This window comes from Uranotaenia lowii, chromosome 3, assembly GCF_029784155.1.
Source record: "Uranotaenia lowii strain MFRU-FL chromosome 3, ASM2978415v1, whole genome shotgun sequence".
NCBI classification, from domain to species: domain Eukaryota; kingdom Metazoa; phylum Arthropoda; class Insecta; order Diptera; family Culicidae; genus Uranotaenia; species Uranotaenia lowii.
In genome coordinates this window covers 368498377-368521699 of record NC_073693.1, presented here as the reverse complement: position 1 = coordinate 368521699, position 23323 = coordinate 368498377, and the positions used below count along the sequence as shown (strand labels likewise).

General features: G+C 33.6%; 1 pseudogene; it reads left to right on the top strand.

The window, feature by feature from the left end:
- Positions 1 to 23323, top strand: part of LOC129754068 (uncharacterized) — a 42150-nt pseudogene that overhangs the window by 3171 nt on the left and 15656 nt on the right.

The following is a 23323-nucleotide window of genomic DNA, read 5'->3' as shown; positions in this document are numbered from 1 at the left end:
GAGAGGATTAGTCCGTTACATAATTCAATATTCCATTTGGCTCCGGATGTGGAGATCGTACTCTGGACCACACCGGAACAGACCAGAGACCAGAGACCTGAGTCCAGAGCCCGTCGTCAGAGAGTCAAAAATGTTGGAATATCAATTATGCAACAGAATGGAGTGATGGGAAAAATGGATGGTCCAGTCGATGCCTGACAAACGGCTTATTCGCTTGGGGCGTTTTTCTGGCGCTTCTGGCCGCTTCTACTGGGAATCATCCTGAGGGAGTGGACCGGAACTGAACCGGACAATTCCTGACGATACCGGACCAAGCTGGACCGAGTTAGGGTGTTGATCTAAATCGCTTCTCCTACTCTCTTTATCTGTCTCTTTTTCGGATGAGAAAATTCGTATGAGGATGTATGGGACTGGGCTGATTATTAAAGTCAATGTGTATTCATTATCATAATGTGCATTCATTAGGGCAAGCTGTTCCGGGTTCCGCCATTAGTGAGCGGAAAGACGAGCGCTTAACTGGGAAGTTATTCCCGTGGCCCGGGAACAATGAAGGAAATCATGCTTCCACACTGATAGTGGAAGCAGAAAAAAGCTACCCATTTGACCAATAACGAGGGATAAGCTTTTAATTACTTGTGTTTGAATAGAGAATAACCATTATTTTGCTGGGATGTGATGTTCGGTTCGATATTGTAATCACTGATTTAGCAAATGATGCTGTTTTCAATCAGTTAGAAGTTGAGCCCATTCTGAATTGTCTCAACTGAGATATAAGTCTAAGATTACATCAACTGAATTCAATGTGATAGACACGCACATGAATCGTACATCAAGTGCCTTGCAGAACGTTCAGAAGCCTGGTTTTTTAAATAAATTTATCAAACACAACGATATTTTTCATTTGCTCATCTGAAAATGCGTAGCAATAACTGAATTAAAAATAATAACATTCTATTGGAAAAACTCATCAATTTGGTGGCCAGAATACCCCAAATTTTAAAATTAATTAATTAAAAAATAAATAAAAAATAACAAAAGAAACTTTTTAAATATTTTGCTTTTCTATTGGGATTATTCAGAAATAGTCGAGAAGCATGTAGGAAGATAAGGACATTCCAGAATAGCTTTTTATAAAAGAATTTTATGAATTTTCTAGTGTTTGTGTTCTATTCGTAATTCTTAAAGTTGATGATCTACTTAAGAATTTACTTAAAAAACAAAGCGTTTGGAATCCATTCACATTTTCTCATACTGTCACGACTTTGTGAAATGGTTGACTGCTGAGCGAATGATCAGTAAAACAAAAACATTCACAATCATCCTGAAGTTAGTCTAGGCCAACGTGATATTTTTTTCGCTTTCTGTCCAAATAGATGGGAAAGAAAGCATGTTCGTCTCATTCAGTTTGTATGGGGATAAATGACTTTGACTTTTTTGAGCACTGGTCATAAGCGTCAAATAATTTTTAATGCAAATGCCTCAAATGCTACAGCTTTTTTTTCTGAAGTATGTTTTTCTCGATTTCCTTACTCTTAAAATGATAGGAAACAAGCTTTTTTTGGTGTTGTCTAGGATTTTAACGCTCTCACGTTATTCATCCCCATATAGAAAACAAGCATAGGAAATCATAATGTATGTGCCATTTTGAACAAAGTTTGGAACAATTATTCATCTAAATTATTAATCTGCATTCCGGGTTGACATCATTGAAACTTTTAAAGTAATAAATTTTCCTCTTTTTTTCCAAAAGATGTTTCTTTCACAAAAGCAAAACTATAAATAAGGTTTAAACAGAAAAGTACCGCAAATTGATAAAAAAGAATGCACCCTTTGAACTTCCTTAAGATTTATTAAACGGATTTTAGATAAGGTAAAAAGTCGCAAAATTTTCCACATGACCATTACGTAAAGATGTTTGGATCAAAAAGTATTCAATTTAAATTCGCCGTTAACAGAAACTTCACGTAAAAGAGTGTCTTCAAAAGCGTTTGCCTGTTCCTTTTCCTAAGGCAACATGAATTGTTTTGGCTGAATTTGACATTCTGCTATTGTGGAAAAAAGGCCATACAGTGGTATGCCGCGAACAACATTCAGGTTGTGCCTAAGGATAAGAACCCTCCCTGCCCTCCCAATACTCAGAACTTTGCCCAATCGAAAAGTACTGGTTGATATTTAAGTAGATCTTTAATTAGACCCAAAAACACTGTTTGCAGTGAGAAGCAGTTCAAAACAAATTGGCGTTCTGCGGCGAAGAAAGTAGATAGACTGTACAAAATCTGATGGCAGACGTCAAACGAAAGGCTCGCCAATCTGGACTAGGTCAACCGGAATCTTGAGTATTTTTCCATTTTTACACATATTGAATTTCATACTGAAAGATACTTTTATTTATCTATCTATATATATAAAAAGCAATTTCTGTATGTTTGTTTGTTTGTTTGTTTGTTTGTCCTCTATAGACTCAGCCGCCTTAAAAGCTAGAGAGCTGAAATTTGGCATGGATACTCATTGGGACTAGGAATGATGAAAAATGTTTTCAGATTTTTGGATGACCCCTTCTAGAGGGGGTCGTCCATACAAGACAAATATTGTTTTCGCGATGTTGACGTTATTTTCCGTTGGATTGTGATGAATTCAGGTAAAAATTTTGAGTAAGGGGTCAGCCAAAGGGGTCGTCCATATCAACTATTTAATATTTTTGCGATATTAGCGTCATTATAAATCGGATTTTGATGAAAATTTTCATATGACAGTTTTGAAGGACGAGCAATCGATTTCCGATATAAAATTAAGGGACAGGGGTCGGCAAAAGGGGTCGTCCATATCAACAATATAATATTTTTGTGATATTGGCGTTATTATTAATCTGATTTTCATGAAAGTTTGCACATGAATGTTTTGAAGGACGAGCAACCGATTCCAAGTTTTAAATTTAGGAACAGGAGTAGGCCAGAGGGGTCGTCCATATCAACTGTAAAATGTTTTTTACGATAGTGACGTTATTATACATCGTATTCAGATGAAAATTGGTTCACGACAATTTTGAGTGACAGGCAATCAATTTCAGCTATCAATTACAGTGTAAGGGACCGGCAAAAGGGGTCGCCCATATAACTTTTTAAATTTTTAGTGATATTGACGTTATTATACATCGGATTGGTATGAAAATTTGCACATAGGAGTTATTAGAGAAAAACAATTGTTTCCACTTATCCAAATTTGAGACAGGGATCTTTCAAAGGGGTCGTCCTTATTATTAATCACTGTTTTTGCAATATTAACGTTATTACCCAAGCAACCAAAAGTTTCTTTAAGCAGATCCATAATTGCTTAATCAGCCCATCGAATGTCCCGATGTGCATTTTGTTCAGCTCAAAATTTAAGTTCTTATTGAAACTTTAAAGTTTCAATACCAAATTGTAGAGAATGCTATTCAGCCCTCCATATCAAATTGTAGAGATTGCTATTCAGCCTTCAATATCAAATTGTAGAGAATATTATTCAGCCCTCAGTATCAAAATGTAGAAATCGTTATTCAGCCCTCGCATAGATCCCTAGAAATCGTTAAATTTCTTTCATAAAAAAAAAACTAAAAGTAAGTTTTTTTTTTATTTTTAATTATTTTATTTGATTATTCTCTTTTCTACTTCCCATATATTTACACCTTCATTCTTTGTAAGTACATTTCATTTTTTTTAAAGTTTTCTTAAGCTTGCTTTAGAGTACTTGTTGTGAGAATTGATCCATGGCACTCAGAGGTGCTAGTCCGAAACCTTGTCACTTGAACCATTGGCACGTATCTGTTTGTCTTCTTTCATTTGCCTATTATAAACGAGTGTTTTCATTCACCGCAAGTTATGCGTCATAATTTTTGACAGTGTTATCCAAAACACAAGTGTTTACGTTTGGCGGAACAAAAAAAACAGTCGAGTAAAGGTTTCGGTATTTCTGCATCGTAAATTGTGGTTGAATTGTCTATTTGTAAACGGTAAATATACCCTAATAAGTCATTTAAAAAATATTTATGGTGGAATATTTACAAATTTGCAGTGACATGTTTTCGGTTGTGCAAACCACGGATGGAAAAGGAAGGAAGGAGTTAACCGCAGTTCCGGCCAACTGGGTAGAGAACTCGAAAAAAGGCTCCTACCTACGTTGGCCCAATTCCAAAACCGGACAGCAGATAGATATTCTATTGAGAAACTCATCATCAAAGCCAAAAACCAGTTGGAACCGGGCAAAATGTAAAGTGAAACGTAACAAAATCGAAACCTATGATGAAGCTTCTCATTTCATCGAATCCATGTCCGGAGAATCTAGCACGGATACAACGCTTAAGCTGCAAAAAATCTCGCACAGTGGTCATGAACCAAATTTTCAAAAAATGATCGACACTGCAAATCATGACTCCTTGTTGCCTAACATTGTGTGCCAGGAACATACACCGGATGGAATGTCAACGCAATTGATCTGTGAGCCCGATATGCAGCCAGTTTCTCCAGCCAGCCAGTTCATTGATCCTTCACAATGTGTGTCCCCTGTTCAAATGGATTCTTTACCCGACAATGTTGAATATGTGACACTTGCATCCCCATATTCATTCGAAGATCCTCCGACGGTGCCACATCCGGATAATAATCGATTTATTTCGTCAGTTGATACTCGTCTTACTGAAGTGAAGCAATTATTACAAGAACTGGTTGGCCGAGTTGCAATCATAGAAAAAAGATTGCTTAATCAAAGTGCTCAAATGGATTTCATTTTGGATAAAGTGGGCACAAATCCACCGAATGATGCGTTTTGTTTTAAGCCTATAGGGACCGAACAAGAGCTTAACGAATTGGAAACAAAATTGGGAGAAGAGAGATTCCGAGCAGATTTTGTAAGTAATTTACACTTTATATTTTTCATTATCTCGATTTTATTTTGGAATCACCTTTAGTTTAAGTTTAAAGTTTTGTGACGATAATCTGATTTCGATTGTTAAGGAAATTGCAAATCGAATCTTTGTCCGATAGAATATTGTTCAATTGGCAATTTTGTTGTACTTATTATTGAAATTTTAAACATGGTTAGAAAACTCAAAGAATTACAAAACGATAGTTGATCATTTGGTCAAAATGTATCATGATAAATACCTTTAGTTTTTGTATTATTTAATATCTCAGAAAGATTATTGAAGCTGATTCAAAATAACGTTTTTAACAGAAGATTATTGTTTCCGATAAAATATTTTCATAGCACAAACTTTAAAGAAATTTTCATAACATAAACATAACTTAAATATGATTTTAGCAGGTGACATTTCATGTCCTTAGCTAACCAAGGCATCATTGTGGTAACACTATTCGGCCCCGTAGCTATGACATTAGCGCGTAGTGTTTTTAGGCCACTGAGCTTGGCGCCGTTAAGCATAATCATCATGTTATGTTCATGAAAAGAAAATTTAAGTAAAGAATGGTCCATCGACAAACGAAAAACATTTTCGGACAAGTTCATAGAAGTTTCAATTTTGGTGAAAAGTAATCTTAAGTATTAATGGAATTCACTACACTCACTACGGCTTTGATAACTAACTGAATTGCAGTAATCATGTGTTGTAGTAGTTGCAGATTTCTTTTTTTTTTAATTGTACTTACTTGCAGTTAATTATTGAAATTTGTCATCTTAACTGTTCACACTTTCGAACATCTAGAAACTTTCAACAACAGGATCCTTTCCGATTAGGAGCAAAAAGCAATGATGGGTTGAATCGAAAGTTGATGCCTGAATTGAAAGAAAACTATTAAATCGAATCTTCAACTGCAATTGATTGTTTTGCTAAATTTACTTGACCGTTGTTTTCATGAAATCTTTAGTTCCAATGTCTACTTAGTTCTTATTTTGCATAACCGGTTAAAACTCTATAACGAACATAAACAAAGAAAATAATTTTTACATTTTCTTTTCAGCTAAAATGGCTTCGTGTTAACATTTACGGCGACTGCTCAGAAAACCGAATGCTTTCAGCATTGGACTTGATCTTCAGTTTGAAATTTCAGGCCGACTGCACTTGGACCGGAGCAAGTCGTAAAGGTCCAAAAATCGCCATAATGCCGAACAAGATGATATTGCACATTTTTCAAGAAGTAGGGAATACTGAAACTGAAACCGTGAACAGTTTTAAAGTTGCAGCGTTTTTCAAAAAGAAATTAAAGAATGCAACTAAACGGTTACAAAATTCCGGAAAACGTAGAGGTTCTCGACACGTGCGGGCCAAAAACTCCAGGCCAAAAGGACGAGAAACAGTCACGACGGATGCCAATAATATTCTGGATGATTCGCTGACAGAAAGCAGTATTTCGTGCGGTGGTGGTCATTCCGATGACCAAATTGTTTCTTCCAGCGATGATGCTTGATGCTTCCGTATTTTTTCTTAATACTATGAATTCACTTTGTTTTTGTTATTTTTTTAATAATATTTTTCATCACACTTTTTATTTCTTATGAACTATGAATTAGACAGCGTATGTAATAATGGAATGAAAATAAAATGTACCTCACAGTCAATGGCTACTACTTTACATTTTATGTCGTTACAGTCAAAGAACAAATTATCGTCTGAAAGATTTTTTATGTTTCCTTCGAATATGTTCAAAACCGATGATTGATGGGGGTAGTCGAAATGTTCTTTTTTTGCTTTTAAAATTCGCCCTTGAATTGAAATATTGTTATCTTGTTTCAGGGTGATGAACTTTACTATTTGATTTTTTTTACTAAGAAACCAGTTGTTAGGAAACTTGTTGTTCAACAAGAATCCTGACCTAACAAAGACTCCGCCTGATGCTGTTGTGTATGGATATGATTTGGATGGTTTATCTTGGAATATATAATGTGAATGTACCTCTGACATGCGATTAACGGTTTGTTCAAGGCATTTCCACCCACATCTTACTAAGTGTTTTATGTTCTGAAGCTCGTTTTCAAAAGGATAAGCAGAAATTGTGTTGATATTACCAAATTTTTCCGCTTCGTCTACGATATGTAGCAAGTTATGTATGTTACTTGTAAGGTACCTTTGGCCATAAAGAGTTTCGAATTTTTCCACAAATGTTTTTAACATTTCCCTTGCAACATGCCAATTGTTTCTATAATGATCGATAATGATTGTAATTGAACAGAAAAACAATAAAAAATGAGAAAAGTTTTCTTCTGGAAGAAATTTTTTTAAAATGTAAATGCTACCATAATGTAAAAAGGTGCTAAATTCTGAGGCTTTCCAATGGCTAATATGGTCTAGTCCCCGGAACTTTCGATGGATTTCATATGGTAATTTTATGTTTTTTAGTTTTTGACTGATTTCTTCGATCTGTTGGGATGAAAGCTTTGTATGGAAACCTAATGTTCCATCACGCCAACCTGACAATAAACGTTTCATCACCCCTAAATCAATTAAATGGAGTCTTTCACCCACCACTATATCTACAACTGTATCAAGCTGTTTGATAAGAATAAGTGGAGTTTGGTGCTTTTGGTGTTTTTGGTAGCTTTTGTTTCGGAATTCAGCGTCAGTTCGTTTTCGATTTGTTTTTGAAGAGTATACAACCGTTCTTGATTCGTGGCAGTATTCTCCTTCGCATGTGCATTTCAAGCATCCATTTTTGGAATTGAAATTCGCAACTCCTGTGAATGAAATAAAAAAAAATGTTGATCATTATTTTGTCAATAAGAATAGATGCTTAAATCGTGAAAATTCAAAGAAAAATTTCTCGTCATTTACTGTAATTTACTACAACTAGTAATTGCATATCAAATTATAAAGTTAACTAACCTTTGATGAAAGATCGTGCTGGAGAATCACAAATAAAACATCTGAGGGTTATTCTGATGTCATACCCGTTGATTGAGAAACCGTTCTCGGCAATATCATTCATTTCCTCTGCAAAAGGCTTAAGGTAGCTGTCGAGATCCAAGGGTTTAGTGTTCCCACAATAGATTCCAATAGGCATTGGGTTTATATCAGGCATTTCAAAAATACTAATCAAAATTGGCCACAACTGCAACTTGCTGCTTTTATATATTGGAAGCCCGTCGATATTTACATTAATTGAAATGCAGAGAGGCCTTTCAAGATTCCTGGAATTAGAGTTCAAGATGAGATATTTTTTTTTATAACAATTTAAATTTTACCGGAAGTATTGTTTGAAACAAGGTTTTATCCCTTTGTACCAGAACTGTAAACCGGGTATGGCTATTATGTTGGAGGTTTCAACCCTCGAAGTGTGTAACAATGTTCGTGCAGAACGTGGCAATCGTCTTGCATTTGTTTTCCGTCGAATGATATCTAATATTAAGTTGATTGCTTCATGAGATTGTTTAGTTTGAAAAGCCCAGTATCGAAGGCATTCTTCAAGGGTCATTTTTTCAATTAAGTCCTCTTCCATTTCACCTATTTTAATTTCACCTTCTTGGTCATCATCTTCTCCAAACGAAACATTAACATCTGATTCTGGATTACAAGTTTGATGATAGATGTCAATTGGATTTAAAATATCATCTGGTGCAAGTGAACGATTGGAAGCTGCAAAATTAAAATGAGATGTTATTTTTTTTTTTGTAATAATTTAAAGCTTGTTAATTTACTACCTGAAACGTCAATTTCACCTGTAACTGCTTGGTCTTCCGCCCATTTTTGTTCTAGCCTTCTGCGGCGATAATAAAACAAACCACTTTTTCTTATTTTCTTCGAAAAATCCATTTTTACCAGAAAACACGGTCGATCGGATTAACTTTCGGAACAGTTTTGTTTATGTCTCAAAAAAGATGATTGAGGACCCTCTAAGGAACACACTTTTAGAAATCACATAAAACGATCTCAAAATACCTTCGCGTGATTTGTTTATGTCTCAACAAAGTAGAATTACGGACCCTCTTGGGAACACACGTTTAGAAGTCACGTTAAATAATCTTGAATATCCTTGGTGTGACTTGTTAATGTCTCAAAAAAGTAAATTACGGATCCTCTAGAAAACACACTATTAGAAGTCACATAAAACGATCTCAAAATACCTTCGTGTGACTTGTTCATGTCTCAACAAAGTAGAATTACGGACCCTCTTGGGAACACACGTTCAGAAGTCACGTAAAGCGATCTTGAACATCCTTAATGTGACTTGTTTATGTCTCAAAAAGGTAGAATTACGGACCTTCTTGTGAACATCCATTATGAAGTCTCATAAAACGTTCTTAAATATCCTTTTTGTAACTTTTATGTTCGCAAATAAGTAATTAAAGTCCATTTAAGGGAATAAGTTAGTTCTTTTCTCTCAGAAACCTTTGTTCAGCTAAAATGGAACTATGAAAGCATTCATTTAAGTAAAAACGTGACTTTTGGTTGCTTGGGTATGCATCGGATTCAGATGAACATTTATACACGAGAGTTTTGAGGGACGGGAAATCGATTTTAGGTATAAAATTTTTTTGCCAGGGGTCGACGAAGGGGGTCATCAATATCAATTAATTTTCTTCTTTTTTATGATATTCACGTTTTTATGCAATGGATTGGTTAGAAAATTTGCACATGGGAGTTTTGAGAGAAAGGACAATTTATGCAATAATCATGTCATGAGACGGTCCATTAATTCTGATTTCAATATAACGACAAAAACGGAGGTGATCAATATTAACTGTTAAATTTGTTTTTGCAATTACTGATTAATTTGTGTTTTGCAATAACTAAGTGAGTTTGTATCACATCGAGACCAAAAATTCATACACGGGGGTTTTCGGCACGGTCAATTGATTCCTGGTTTCAAATTTAGTTGCACACGACATAGAAAGTGATCGTCCAAAATTTTTGCAATTATTGCTTAACAATAAATTTGGAAATGCTTTTGGAAAATGCTTGACAATTGACTCTTATACAAACTGCTCATGACATATTCCAAGTTGAATGCGAAACGGAGTTCGTATGGGATCAGCTAGTTATAAAATAAATAATAGATTTACACGCAATTTAGCTTGATCACTTTGTAATCAGAACACCCTTTAAATCAGGGATTTGCAAATCGCGGCCAGCGAATCTTTTTCCAAGTTTCATTTCGTTTTCGCCTTTTTTCTCGATAGATTGTAAGTTATCAAAAAATACTAGTTCATACTTAACCTAAAAAAATATATATGTCAGAAACTTGATCAGATATGCTTTTGACTCACAATTGTTCAAATGATTAACTTTTTTTTGCAAGCGTATTGAGCATTTATTTTGTTATTTTTGAAGCAAAAGTGTAATATTAATAATTTGAAAAGTATTCTTGTTTTTTAATTCAGATTTTTTTTTTCTTTCTAGTGATTTAAAATTCACAATTCATAAAACCACGACTGTAGAATAAATAAAAAAATGAAAGGGAAGAGATGGTCACAGGCATTTCTGAATACGTTGCTCAATACTGGCAAAAAAAACTTTTTAACAATTTTTGTTCTTGAATATAAAGGGTTCATTTCGACATGATTCGGCATGACATCTCGACAAATATAATATTTAACTTTGATTTGACTGAAAAAGTCTTAGACGACTATTTTCAGAAATTTCATAGAGAAATCATGCCAAACATCTAAGCGATGACACTTTACTTTAAAATCAACAATCCACATAATCAAAAGTTAGATTCGCCATAGAAAATTCCAGTGGAATTTTAATTAAATTTGGGAAATCCATGTACTCCTTAAGTCCATAATTAAAATAAAACTAAGAATTAAATTTTTAACAAAATATGTATCTGTAAATTATGATTTTTTAATATTTGTAAAATTTTAAAATCTGATTTTGAAATGTTTTTTTTGTGATTTAAACAACCATACTAAACATCTCAATGCAATGAACTTATACGTAACTTCAGAATAAAAAACAATTTTTTTACCATTTGTTAGAAAAGAAATTACTTTCTAATAAGTTAAAAGGGAAGCAAATGGTGGCTCTTAAGAGAGGGAAAAATATAGAAAAGCTTTCGATACAACGTATAACTCTGGGCTTAGGTTATTAAAGGTGATTTTTCTCAGGAAAATAGCGGGAAAGTTTGCCTGAGATGCAAGAAATCACGATTGGGAACTGGAACTTTCACAAAATTTGCACTTTCTGTAATTTCGGTAGCATTTTTCAACGTCTTATCTCAAATGGAGTAAAGTAAAAAAAAATAAGGTTCTCATCATTTGTAGCGAAAAAAATGGGGTCTTCGAAAAAATTTAAATACTGGAAAAATAAAGATAAAAGAAATTCAAGTCAATAAATTTTAATAAAGATTCAAAATCTAACACTTAGGAGAGAGCGATTTACAACAAAAATACAACTGTAACTGATCGCAGTGGTATAGCTTCAGAAGACTTTGAAGTGATTTTTTTTTTCAGGAAAACGGTTAAAAATTGTTTTAAACAATACAAAAACCTAGATAAATTTTCATTTTTTTGATTAAAAAAAATCATATGATGTCCGATTTTGAAAGAACAAATTTTGGTAAAAAAAAGTTAAAATCAAGCAAAAAAAGAATTATTCAAAAATTTCCATAAAAACAAACAAAGACTAAGTTATGTACCTGATCAATTACGGCTGGTATTATTCGTATAAATTCTTGTTTTCTTTTCGTTTTCAGTTTTTATTATTAATATTATTGCTTTACGTTGAATATTTTTCGAACACTACCCATGAAGATAAAAATCTTTATGAGTAACGAAAAATATTGAAAGAATAGAAAAATATTAAAAATAAAAACTAAAACAGGAAAAAAAAATATACATTATTTATCTGAAAAGGTTAAAGGGAAATATTTAATAAGTGATAATTTCAGTGCGGCCTAGCGGAAAGATTTTAAATTCCAATTGGCCCGTTGGTTCAAAAGGTTGCTCAGTCCTGCTTAAGATTCAATTGAGAAGGCCATGACTTGTTGACAGCACGGGCTGTTTTTTTTTCCATTCTCTATCAGTAAAAATATGTTTTAAATAATCGTCAAATTGATTTTTTTCCGAAATACAATCGTCGTGATCATTACGAGAAATTTGGTTTTCCAAGTTTAAGTACTGAAGAATTCAGTGTTCTTAAAGGTAGCAGGAAATATATGTGGAAATCAAAATATTAGAAGCAAAAAGTTTTAGAGTGCAGGTGATTTTCTTTCCTGTTTCAATAATCAGTTTGGGAGATAAATTAGGCGTTTTGAAGTGAAAAGTAAAAATTGTGTAAAGAAGAGTTACACCAACGTATTACCCAAGTGATGCACAGAGGATGAATTTGAAAGTTGCCCCCCGAAAGCGAGAAGATTAGCGTTAAAATTGAGTTTAAAAATTGGCCTACGGAAATCTGAACCGAAAAAAAAACCTTTAAGTGATGTTTTTTTGAATCTGACACAAAGCTTAGAATTGATTCAGTAAAAATAAGAGCATTGACATGTAGCTAACTGTCTATGGATTTTTTTATGACCAAGCTTGGCCATTATTTAAGGGCACGTACGGATGGCTATAAGGGTATATACGGACGATAGTATTTGCGAAAAATTGGCCTCAGCCATAACCTCAAACTTTCATTTGCTGGCGGCCTCACCAGTGATGCAAGGTGCGTTGCTAAAATCAGTTTTTGTTTGATTTCAACTAATTATAATATTTCTGAATTGATTAAATTTTTTAAATGTCAACAACTAAACGTTCGAATTCATTATGAGGCGTCCCAAAATCGGTGAAGACAAGCCATATTTTTCTAATGAATTTTCAAGGTGAATTTAAAACATCTGAAATATGTTTTCATATACTGCTTGATAGATTCAAAATTTGTTTCTATCTTCTAAACGAATTCCAAATCAATAACTGTTACAAAAAAAGTAATTTAATGAAAGCCCGTTGACTTTGAAAATAATCTCCTGCATGCTCTGATTATTATAAACAAATCCACATAATTCGCTACATCGTTTAAGTGTGCGATACAGGCAGTTGTTATTTCGTTAAGATAAATGTTGCAATCAATTTCTACGCATTTAATTGCATTTCATTTTTTTCTAGAAATCTACGGGAATATTGCAAATTCTCAGTACTTATGAAAAGGTTTTTCAATAACAATGCAATTAAAAAATATAATTATTTTCCAAATATCAATGCACTTGGCAACCCTGAACGCCCAAAAAAAATCAAAACACGAACACCGTGTATCGTTTTTCCACAGGACGAATTTGTCGATATGAGTACCGGAAAAACGCATTTATCGTGCGCCCTTCTCAACAATCGAATCTGTTCTCCCATGGTTTGAGGTTATGGCTGAGGCCTCCTGCTATTGTGGTGTTCGTGTAGAACTGTCAATATATCCTAATAGATAGAATATTAGACTGCTGCGATCAGAAATTTATTGATATGTAATAGAAGAACATGCAGACTTTTGTTTTCTGTGTAGATCGCCGGAAAACTGCTTCATTTCACTTTTTCTTTAAATTAGATTGACTTAAATGATTCATTGTATGTAAATAGCTCTTTTTTTTAGTTATTGGAGGTTTGGTAAACGAAAAACTGATATACAATGGATTGTGGGATCAAGCCAGCCGGAGTATCGGCAAATTTGGAACCGTGAGTAGGCTACTTAGGTACCTTTCAGGATTCTTTATGTGTTTTGAATAGTTTGAAGGGACTAAGATGGGCCAAACCTGTCCCAAGCCAGTGGTTATGAACCCCTTGGTAGTGCTGCAATTATTGTTGATGAGTTAACGGGCAACAGCTCGAGTTGAGCTGGGATTCTCAAAAACTAAGAGAAGTAAAATGAAAAACTCTGGAGTAGATTTACAATGGGTTAACCTAAATACATTCTACTTTTTTCGAATAGGAAGCAGATTCCCTGGAAAATGAGAGGGAATAAAAAAAAACCTGAAAAATTAAGTTAAGGTTTTGATTATTTTTGAGCCTTAGAAGTTGATTTGAAATGGAACTGTTACTATAAGGCAGTCGAAAATTTTCTTTCAATTAACCCACGGTTAAATGGAAAAGTTGATCCAATCAAAACGACAAACAGTGAACAGCATTTGAGCTCGAGAGCACTTTACTCCAAACTTCGTTTGGTCACACACAGTTCATTACTCAATCAGGACCACCAATTCTCATTAGTTGAACTTTAGTTGTGGACCACCATCTGGTATTGCTATCAGTAAACCACTACCAAGGTCAAGAATGTTAGAATGATTCAACCAACTTCTTACTTCAATCATTCGTCAAAATCTTTTCTTAGAAGTTATTCTTCTTTTGAAAAAAAAATGGAATTGGGGCATCCAATCATTTTTACCGGATTACAAATTAGCTTATCTCTGAGCGTAGGCATCAAATTTAAAACTTTGATATCTGAATCGCTCCATTCTACTAGTATCAAAGATCAGCGCGAGCCACAGCACACCTTCAAGCAGTGTGGTAAAATAATTTTCTCTAATTGAAGGCTTCACCTTGTCCACCCACAAACGTCTCGTGGTTCAAACCCAAGCCCAACCCACGAAGCTCGTAGCAGTAACTAGTATCGCGTCAAGTGGCCGCCCTCGGTACTTCGCGAATGGCAAACCAAAATCCTCCAGCCCAATCCAAACGAACTTCAAGGAGCTGCACTTTCGTTCGTGCGACGACAGTTCCTCCGGAAAGTGTCTTGGCGCGTGATTTCTCGAGCATTTCTCCCGGAACCACGAAAACCAACCTGAAACCACGTGGGAGTTACCGGGAGCGCCAAACACTTAGCACGCCAACAACAAACACAATCTCACCGTCACCAGCATTAGATTGGTGGGTCTAGATTGAAGGTGTGGTGGGGTTTTAGAGGACTTTCTCCGCACTTTGAAGTCATTAATTTTTAAATCACTAGCACACCGCCAATCCACCTCTGCTGCTGCTTCAGGTGAATTCTACAACGGCTTGGCGGCAGCGAGAATGAGTTAACTATCACTTGACATCACGGAATCTCTTGAACGGGAAATCCAGGGTGTTCCACGTCTTGCGAATTCCTTAAGTCGAATTCGTGTTTTGTCAGTTAGTTTGAAAGATGGTATCCATGTAGATGTTAATCAAATCCAAACGCTCAAAAGTTTTGTCTTAAAAAACGTCATAATATGCCATGCTTACATCCCGACTTATACAAAGAACCCTTGGAAAAAAATCTTTTCAAAATTCCATGTGAAAGAACTGCTAGTTAGTTCAGTTCACGTTTTTGTCCTACTTTTTTTCCAATTTTCATCTTGTTCTAATCGCCACACCGTATCTGTCTTTTCTCATCTCGTTTTTTTTTTCTCTCTGTCCCTGCAACACAGATGTACCTGATCCAATTAAAAGCTGCACCGTTTCGAATGTGACTGCCTACACGGTGCACATATCCTGCATCGCCGGCAAGGACGGAGGAATTCCGCAGCAATTCCACGTGGATGTAAGTGATCGTACAGGACTTTGGGACGACCGTGTACAAACCATATATTGTGATAGGCAAAACACAATTACTGTAACGAGAAGGGAAAAGAAAAAACAACCCACAGCATCAGCTTAACATCGTTTGAACAAGCTTTGCGAAACGAAATACCTACCTGGGTGGGATTAAAATGTCCGGATAAACTATTTCTTTTTTAACTCTCGTTACAATAGTATTCTAGAAGTAGCAGTATAAGGTCTTGTTTTTTTGTTGTGGTTTTTTTGCCCGAAAGGGTTTCCATTAGTGAAACACAAGAGGTTGTCATGTTTCACTCAATGAATGTTTGTTTTGATATTCTTGTAAGGATAAACACATTCTGAATAAAAAATACATAAAATAATCAAATTGTCGAAATTGTTAAAACTGTCAAAATTGTCAAAATTGTCAAAATTGTCAAAATTGTCAAAATTGTCAAAATTGTCAAAATTGTCAAAATTGTCAAAATTGTCAAAATTGTCAAAATTGTCAAAATTGTCAAAATTGTCAAAATTGTCAAAATTGTCAAAATTGTCAAAATTGTCAAAATTGTCAAAATTGTCAAAATTGTCAAAATTGTCAAAATTGTCAAAATTGTCAAAATTGTCAAAATTGTCAAAATTGTCAAAATTGTCAAAATTGTCAAAATTGTCAAAATTGTCAAAATTGTCAAAATTGTCAAAATTGTCAAAATTGTCAAAATTGTCAAAATTGTCAAAATTGTCAAAATTGTCAAAATTGTCAAAATTGTCAAAATTGTCAAAATTGTCAAAATTGTCAAAATTGTCGGAATTGTCAAAATTGTCAAAATTGTCAAAATTGTCAAAATTGTCAAAATTGTCAAAATTGTCAAAATTATCAAAATTGTCAAAATTGTCAAAATTGTCAAAATTGTCAAAATTGTCAAAATTGTCAAAATTGTCAAAGTTGTCAAAATTGTCAAAATTGTCAAAATTGTCAAAATTGTCAAAGTTGTCAAAATTGTCAAAATTGTCAAAATTGTCAAAATTGTCAAAATTGTCAAAATTGTCAAAATTGTCAAAATTGTCAAAATTGTCAAAATTGTCAAAATTGTCAAAATTGTCAAAATTGTCAAAATTGTCAAAATTGTCAAAATTGTCAAAATTGTCAAAATTGTCAAAATTGTCAAAATTGTCAAAATTGTCAAAATTGTCAAAATTGTCAAAATTGTCAAAATTGTCAAAATTGTCAAAATTGTCAAAATTGTCAAAATTGTCAAAATTGTCAAAATTGTCAAAATTGTCAAAATTGTCAAAATTGTCAAAATTGTCAAAATTGTCAAAATTGTCAAAATTGTCAAAATTGTCAAAATTGTCAAAATTGTCAAAATTGTCAAAATTGTCAAAATTGTCAAAATTGTCAAAATTGTCAAAATTGTCAAAATTGTCAAAATTGTCAAAATTGTCAAAATTGTCAAAATTGTCAAAATTGTCAAAATTGTCAAAATTGTCAAAATTGTCAAAATTGTCAAAATTGTCAAAATTGTCAAAATTGTCAAAATTGTCAAAATTGTCAAAATTGTCAAAATTGTCAAAATTGTCAAAATTGTCAAAATTGTCAAAATTGTCAAAATTGTCAAAATTGTCCAAATTGTTCAAATTGTCAAAATTGTCAAAATTGTCAAAATTGTCAAAATTGTCAAAATTGTTAAAATTGTCAAAATTGTCAAAATTGTCAAAATTGTCAAAATTGTCAAAATTGTCAAAATTGTCAAAATTGACAAAATTGTCAAAATTGTCAAAATTGTCAAAATTGTCAAAATTGTCAAAATTGTCAAAATTGTCAAAATTGTCAAAATTGTCAAAATTGTCAAAATTGTCAAAATTGTCAAAATTGTCAAAATTGTCAAAATTGTCAAAATTGTCAAAATTGTCAAAATTGTCAAAATTGTCAAAATTGTCAAAATTGTCAAAATTGTCAAAATTGTCAAAATTGTCAAAATTGTCGAAATTGTCAAAATTGTCAAAATTGTCAAAATTGTCAAAATTGTCAAAATTGTCAAAATTGTCAAAATTGTCAAAATTGTCAAAATTGTCAAAATTGTCAAAATTGTCAAAATTGTCAAAATTGTCAAAATTGTCAAAATTGTCAAAATTGTCAAAATTGTCAAAATTGTCAAAATTGTCAAAATTGTCAAAATTGTCAAAATTGTCAAAATTGTCAAAATTGTCAAAATTGTCAAAATTGTCAAAATTGTCAAAATTGTCAAAATTGTCAAAATTGTCAAAATTGTCAAAATTGTCAAAATTGTCAAAATTGTCAAAATTGTCAAAATTGTCAAAATTGTCAAAATTGTCAAAATTGTCAAAATTGTCAAAATTGTCAAAATTGTCAAAATTGTCAAAATTGTCAAAATTGTCAAAATTGTCAAAATTGTCAAAATTGTCAAAATTGTCAAAATTGTCAAAATTGTCAAAATTGTCAAAATTGTCAAAATTGTCAAAATTGTCAAAATTGTCAAAATTGTCAAAATTGTCAAAATTGTCAAAATTGACAAAATTGTCAAAATTGTCCAAATTGTCCAAATTGTCCAAATTGTCCAAATTGTCCAAATTGTCCAAATTGTCAAAATTGTCAAAATTGTCAAAATTGTCAAAATTGTCAAAATTGTCAAAATTGTCAAAATTGTCAAAATTGTCAAAATTGTCAAAATTGTCAAAATTGTCAAAATTGTCAAAATTGTCAAAATTGTCAAAATTGTCAAAATTGTCAAAATTGTCAAAATTGTCAAAATTGTCAAAATTGTCAAAATTGTCAAAATTGTCAAAATTGTCAAAATTGTCAAAATTGTCAAAATTGTCAAAATTGTCAAAATTGTCAAAATTGTCAAAATTGTCAAAATTGTCGAAATTGTCAAAATTGTCAAAATTGTCAAAATTGTCAAAATTGTCAAAATTGTCAAAATTGTCAAAATTGTCAAAATTGTCAAAATTGTCAAAATTGTCAAAATTGTCAAAATTGTCAAAATTGTCAAAATTGTCAAAATTGTCAAAATTGTCAAAATTGTCAAAATTGTCAAAATTGTCAAAATTGTCAAAATTGTCAAAATTGTCAAAATTGTCAAAATTGTCAAAATTGTCAAAATTGTCAAAATTGTCAAAATTGTCAAAATTGTCAAAATTGTCAAAATTGTCAAAATTGTCAAAATTGTCAAAATTGTCAAAATTGTCAAAATTGTCAAAATTGTCAAAATTGTCAAAATTGTCAAAATTGTCAAAATTGTCAAAATTGTCAAAATTGTCAAAATTGTCAAAATTGTCAAAATTGTCAAAGTTGTCAAAATTATCAAAATTGTCAAAATTGTCAAAATTGTCAAAATTGTCAAAATTGTCAAAATTGTTAAAATTGTCAAAATTGTCAAAATTATCAAAATTGTCAAAATGACAAAAATGACAAAAATGACAAATATGACAAAAATGACAAAAATGACAAAAATTAAAAATGACAAAAATGACAAAAATGACAAAAATGACAGAAATGACAAAAATGACAAAAATGACAAAAACGACAAAAACGACAAAAATGACAAAAATGACAAAAATGACAAAAATGACAAAAATGACCAAAATGACAAAAATGACAAAAATGACAAAAATGACAAAAATGACAAAAATGACAAAAATGACAAAAATGACAAAAATGACAAAAATGACAAAAATGACAAAAATGACAAAAAGGACAAAAATGACAAAAACGACAAAAACGACAAAAACGACAAAAATGACAAAAATGACAAAAATGACAAAAATGACAAAAATGACAAAAATGACAAAAATGACAAAAATGACAAAAATGACAAAAATGACAAAAATGACAAAAATGACAAAAATGACAAAAATGACAAAAATGACAAAAATGACAAAAATGACAAAAATGACAAAAATGACAAAATGACAAAAATGACAAAAATGACAAAAATGACAAAAATGACAAAAATGACAAAAATGACAAAAATGACAAAAATGACAAAAATGACAAAAATGACAAAAATGACAAAAATGACAAAAATGACAAAAATGACAAAAATGACAAAAATGACAAAAATGACAAAAATGACAAAAATGACAAAAATGACAAAAATGACAAAAATTACAAAAATGACAAATATGACAAAAACAAACCAAAATGGCAAAAATGACAAGAATGACAAAAATGACTAAAATGACTAGAGTGTCATAATAATGGATTTTTTTTATCCAAATTCCAGACCCAAATTTGAGTAAATCATAAATTATATTCAAATTCTTCAAAAAAGTGCCTTTTTGTTTCTGCTTAAAATAAGCTCTGTGTATAGGTTCAAAGTATTTTTAGACATCAGTGTGTCAAAATCGATCCTTTTCATCTCACGAGAGACCAATTTCCAGTGTCTTAAATTAGAACTCTTCCTCTCATCTTCCTCACAGATATTTGACGAAAACACGAAAAAGCTTCTATTCAGCATCACGTTTCATGGACCGGAAATGCTGCTGAAAAAACTTCCCAGTGACACCAGATTCATCATCAAGGTAAGTAGTGCTGTGCCCTTTGACCTTTCCTATTGCAACTGACTCTTGTTTTTCGGAGAGCTGTTCTGTCTTCTTACCTGCTCAAATCTCTTAAATGGTGGTTCCATTTTCACCCTCTTCATGAGGGAAGAGATAGCTCGGAAAACATTCTAAGTCGATAAAACGGACGAGCTGCGAACACAAAACGCCAAAATCTGACTTTCGCGTGTGCAACTGTCACTTGTCTTTGGGCCCACTTGGCTTGGCTTGGCTCGGCAAAATTCAACACACACTCACCCAAACATAGCAACCTAGAGCTCTACTAATGTCCAGTTTTGTACTTCCATTCTTCCTTTCTTTTCCTCTTTTTCCAGATCACGCCATTTAACCTCCAGGGCACGGCACCGACCGCTTATCGTGTCAAGGCTCAGACCCTGCCGGCGCCATTGCTGCGGACCGGTAAGTTTTCGTCCACGTTGTTACATGGGAAAACACGCAATCTCCCCTTCCCCAAGTCGTGGTGCTGGTCCTGGGGATCCGTTTCTATTCCGGGAAGCCGACCGAAGAAAGAATGAAGCACTTGGCCACACGACACACAGCACAGAGAGCACTGGTTTATCTATCTATGGGGAGGTTGTCTCGCTAGTTTTGTAGGGAAAAACCCGTCCGGTCCGGTCGAGTTGAGTTCATGTTGTAGTGTGCCAGGACTAGTTTTTTTTTTCGTTTTCCCTCAGCTGCAACATCTAGTAGCCCAGCAAAAGTCATAGGCTGCTGCGATGGGGCTGCGGCAATTCCGTCGGAGGGAGAGATAGTTTATCTTCAGATTTTACGTTTCATGTTCGGGAATAGTATTTTAAAGCTGCTACTCGGCGGCGTCCAGAGAAGAAAGCGATAGTGGTTCAGTAGTAATATTTTTTTGACATTTGGCTTCCTTTTTTTTGTTTCCTTTCTTCCGTTTGTATCTGTAGCTCCCTCAAAGGCCGTGCTCGTCCAGCTGACCCCGCTGCTCGGAGCTTTGGTTGGTGCTGCGATAACGCTCTTCCTGGTCGCCATCTGTATCATCATTTTTGTGAAATTCAAAACGAAGGTAAGTGACAGAAGCATCAGTGTTTATATTCGTAACTTCATGGTAAAAATACAGAAATCGAGTTATAAAATCATGCTAAAATTAATTTTCAAAAATATTTTTCAATCTCAATAATTCGAAAAGTAATCAAACAACCTTGAATGCACTTAAAGAGTTTTGTGTTCATTTTTTAAAACTATCATGTTAAACAAATAGCACTTTTATGTTGATTTACCAACAGAAAGTGAACAGATAGAAGATCATAAAACAAATGCATACGGAAACTTTCATCTCATACGAAAACTCCCTCGACGCTCTTTACAGTCGGTATAAAGCTACCCCATTTCTCTAGATTTAATTCGCTTAAGTGCACGACATTACTGTCAATGCAATTTCACACATCAACCTTACTTGCCAGGACGTATGCACCGTACCTATGTGGGTAAAGCAAACAAAAAGTCGGTGCAAAACTTGGAACCGAACCGAACGTTCATTCGTTCCCACATCCAATTAAAAGTTATGGACTTTCGGGAGTCGGAAGTTACATGTTCTTGAAAGCTCCTCACCCACTCACAGCATCCGAGAGTTAAAATCCGAACTGCCGGATGAAATCAAACACAATATCTCTGGCAAGCAGCTGATCATCATTGGTTGGTTGCTCGGAATGATGTGATTTCTGATTAAAACGATTGCTTTCTTCTGTTTCCGGTATCCTGGCTACATCAGAGCAATGGCTGCATCCATCCATGCAGCATACATAATCGGTGGTATGATATGGGAACTTCTCCACTCCCCACCCACCCACTCGGATGGAGGAACCAGCATTATTTTCTGACAACCCGGTTTTTTTTTTTGCTCTGCTGGGTAAATCTTCTCATTTGTATTCGTTTGTTGGTCCTTCTGTCGAAGCTCATTGCACTTTATTATTCCATTTGGAGCAAATTGCAAATCTAGTGCCGTTTCCGGTCGGTCGTTGTTCGAAATGGGTGGGGGGACTTTTGTACTTTTGCTTGGTGATCTCGATTCGATTCGGTAGGGCTCCCAGATGTCGTTTTTGTAGTCTAGAAATTTTAATACTTTTTTATGAATTCTAAGCCTAAATTCAATCTTAAAAACAAGATTCAAAAGTTCTCTTACTTACATTTTGAATTTTAATAAGGAATCTGAATTCCGTCTGGTAACACTAGCTGGCACGATCAGCTTCAATCTGGAACCCGCATTAAGAAACCAAAGTGCAAACATTACACTTCCATGAATGCACTTTGTTCTCGATACAAGGTAAATCAGGGCAGAATCTACAAGAATGCTAGAAGAATGGAGGTCATTTGACTATGGCTGAAAATCGATTTGGGAAAGATTTCAAATTTTGAATTCAATTTATGAACGGTCCAAAATCTGGTTAAATTATTTTTCTGAATGGGGCATTTTGCCCCCACGGGATCTCATCTTGGCTGGAAACGTCTATGAATCTTGTTTACCTTCCCCATAATTAGTTTCTTCATTGAGTGTCAGTAATGATGACGAATTCGTTTCCGTATAATTCGATCAATGCACTACAAAATTTGTTCAAATTATAGGTATATTGTTTCAGTTATTTTGTAGCTGTTGTTATTAGGTAAGTGAAAACTTACACAAGGAATGTCGAAAAGTCTGAATCAGTGTTTTTGCGAGTGAGATTTTGAAATACCTTTACCAATACCATACCTTTTTTTGCAAAATATGATTAAAATACAACTTTTATTGAACACTTCTTGGTAGATGTGCTATAATGAAGTCTTTATAGATTGATGTTGTGGAAGAAAAAATGAAAATGTTGACTTCATGATATGGAACATATGATAGTATGCGCTTATAATTCTCATTTCCAAATACATTTTTCGTTTTTCCACTGCCAAAGTTTTACTTTAATAAACAAACAAAACCGTCAACCGGGACAATGAAACTGTATGGCTACATAACGCTGACTATGGATTGCCACCTCTTCCTTTCAGAGCAAAACTCGTGCAAACTGGTTGACTAAATACTGACGGGATAAATGAACATGATGATAGCAGTTAGTGCCAAACTAGTGACAAACTAGGTTGTTTCTGCCTATAAACGAATACGCTATAAACTTAAACAGCGTCGCGGGTAGCGATTTTGATTGTTTACGAAGAAAAAGTTTGCTACTGAGTCAGTTGCTAAATAAGAATGATCAAGTGTTCTTCTATCTCAAAGATACAATTTTTGACGTAGAATTATGTCTTGCAACAACGATAGGGGTGCAAATTGAAATTTGCAAACGGAATCTCGCGTCACGAGAACTTTCCAGTTAAAGACACCTTTTTTGAAGGATATTTTGTATCG